Raw genomic sequence first — 3,326 nt, 5'->3', positions numbered from 1 at the left:
CCTGAGAGACCATCCCTTTCATTTTTCTCTCATTCCTTATTGCATGGAGTGCTCTGATACATTTCCCCTCTCCTACTCTCTCTCTTTCACCATATGTTAAAGATTTTAGGAATGTGCCTTTTCTGCAGCATCTTTTGCTTCTAGATTTTAACGCGGTCCTGATGCATTTACCATAAATCCCTGGAAATCCAGCACAAAACTTGTTGGAAGCAAGAATTCATTGGAAGCAAGTTTTACATATGTGTACAGTCTTCCCTGTCTGGGCGCAAGAGCTGCATGATTAACTAGATGAAGAGAAAAATTCTTTATACCAATGTCAGCAAAATTTTTGATTGAAGATATTTTTACACTAACAAGCCCTCAGTGTCTACTGTATTCAGCATAAAGGAGAATGGTGGCAAGGAGCAGAATGGAAGAAATGTGCTAATTTGAAAAATCTGGAGATTTTTATCTATGGGAAAAAAGATTCCTGTGAAGGCTATTGGAAAAATAGGGAACATTTTTGTTTATATGAAAGCCTTTATCTGCTTTCCACTAGTTCCATCATCTGGCAAACATTTTTCAGCAACTTTTCCCATTCACAGTTTTCTTTTTAAATCTCACATTTCCCCTTTACACAGCTCTACTGTCTGGCTCTGAAATCCTATTCTATTCTTTACCTGCTCTTCATTTTATAAAATATTCTGCTTTCTCAAGAAATTATTCAACTTTAGGGGAGAGAGTGAAGGTTCCTTAGCTGTCTTACACTGGTCAAGCAGTCTGCTGAATAATAACATCCAGTAGCCACAAAATTTTGTCACTTTTTCTGCTGTGTCCTGTGGAGTGATTGGTGCATATTGAGGACCCAGCACAGGAGAAATACTAACACAAAGTAAGGAAGGAAGTCACGTAAGCTATCAGCTGAAATCCCAAACCTTGTGAATCCTGGTGTTGTGACTGAGTGTGGGACCTACACTTGTGGTGGACCTGGCTATGTTGTATGGCATGGGAACGTGTCCTGCAAAGGCTGCTGGTAACAAGAGGTGTTGGGGAAGGAGGGCATCAGAGTGAACATCGCAAGACCTGTTTTTTCTGGCATCTCTGCCCAGTTTTGGTCCAGGACTGTGTCCAGGGAGCCCTGTGGTCCTGTTAATCCAGAGCAGAAGAAGAGAGGCAGAACTGGCCAGAAAGAGTGCATTCATTTCACTTCTTTCAATGCACAATTTCCAGTTCTTTTGTACTCTTCCAAGGAAGTCTGACTAGAAGGCATGCCTTAGGCAAGACAAACAGGAATAAACACAGATTTCTACTATGAGATAATGAGGTTTTCTGTTTTGTTCTCTGTTCTTTTCCTAATAATCCCTTGTGTTTTATCAGCCTTTTTGATGACTGTTGAGCACTGCATTAATGTTTTCAGAGAACTATCCACAAAACCCAGTATCTCTGTGAACGGTCATAGCTAATTAAGAGTACTGTAACATATGTATAATTGGGGTTATTTTTATCCCATATTCATTACTCTGCATCTATCAACACTGAATTTCTTTCAGTGCCCTGAGAGCTCATCAACAATGAGTATCACTCAGTGTCATGAGATCCTCTCATCTGTAAACTCTGTTATTTCATGAGTCACTGTTTCCCAGATTTTATGAATATGTTGAACAACAGTCGTCTGCGTGGAACTTCATGTGACCTCCCTCTATTATGTAAATCTAGTCTTCATTCTGTATCTTTTTAGCCAGTTATTAAGTGGGAGAGATGAGATCTCAGTTTCTTTTTAAGCCTTTTGTAATCTAAGTACATTGCATTAACCAATATTAATATCACGTTGTTTCTTTCAAAATGCTCTACAAGATATGTGAACTATGACTTCCTTTTGTGTATCTGGGTTCAGCCTCGTGACTGGGAAATTATGAGAAGAACAGAAGTATTAGAAAGAAGTCCTACATTTCTCAACATACCTCTCTTATTCATGACTGGGATCAGTGCAAGCATCTCCTTGCCAAGTAGGCTTGGGCATCACAGCCACACCACACCACAGCCTAAACCTGTTAAAATTCAAGATGTGACAGTGTGAAGTAAAAAAGTAAAAAAAGGAAAAAGAAAAAAGTAGAAAAGTCCTCTAAAATGAAGACTTGTAATAAAAATAGGCAGTACCTCAATACACTGGCATGATTTGTCAGCAAAATATTCATGCAAGCTGGGCAGAGAATGCACAAATAAAAGAAAAGGTGGGTCTTGGGTGTTATTTCAGAAAGATCCTCAAGCAGATGTCAGGCTGTATCCTGGCCAGACTCCCCTGTTAGAAAGGAGTCTCTTATTAGCACAGCACTAAAAGTAATTGCACAGACAAACCTAAGGCATGGAGCAGCCGTGCGTAAATTATTTCTTTTAATATGTCACTGGAATTCCTAAAGGAAAGCTGGCTTTTTTTATTATTATTTTATTTCATTTTGTTTCTCATTTATTTCTAGGAACTCTGGTTATGCAACAGACTGGTGCGGAGTGGAGAGGGACTCTTATACTCAGCCCAGACTAATCCAAGCGCTGCACTCTTCCTCTTTGCAGAAACACTAGAGGAGTTTCTATTCTCTTTTGTGCAGTCAGTGAATTCTCCGGGGGGATCTCCATCTATCTGGCAGGTCACATTACAGCTCTGCTCTTGTAACTGATCTGTCCATTGGTTTCTACAGAAGAAGTGTTATTGATGAATTACTGCACATGGCGCTGAGAGTTATGTTGCAGAGTTGTTACTTTGCAGCTAGGGAGCTTTCCTGGGAACTTTCCATGATGTGCTGGATGGCTAAAGAGTTTTGGACAATATGTAGCATACAGCTGCCATAACTCATTATGACCAATAAACAGAGAGAGCAAAATGGATAGAAAAGTTGAAGATCAAAGATGCCAGCAGGACATGCATATCTGTGATTAGTGATGAATTTTACTACATTAGAGAAAGCTGGCTGACTTCAAAAGATGCTAGACCTCCTGGCAAGGCATAGAAATAAGCCCCCAAAGTCAGCATGTTATGACAATTGCAGTTTCCCTCAATGTGAGACAGCACTGATAGCGCTGCCAAATGCCAGCTAAACAGATTTATTTTCTCTGAGACCAGTTTTTCTTTCCATTGAAGCCTTCTCTGTACTTTCCCGTGAGGTGTAGTTATAAGCAGAATTGGTAGCATTGCCCGAGTAGGTCTGTATTACAGCTGGGCAGAAAATAATTTTGCTGTTCTGTTACGATGTTTGACATACTGCAGTACAGCCCCCTAGCACACAGATAAAACCACCCAAGTTTTAAAAAAAACCCTAAACCCTGAAAAACTAAACCTCATATTTTAAAGTTTG

Source organism: Harpia harpyja, chromosome 15 (genome assembly GCF_026419915.1).
Source record: "Harpia harpyja isolate bHarHar1 chromosome 15, bHarHar1 primary haplotype, whole genome shotgun sequence".
In the NCBI taxonomy this organism is placed as follows: Eukaryota; Metazoa; Chordata; class Aves; order Accipitriformes; family Accipitridae; genus Harpia; species Harpia harpyja.
This window is presented reverse-complemented; position numbering follows the sequence as displayed.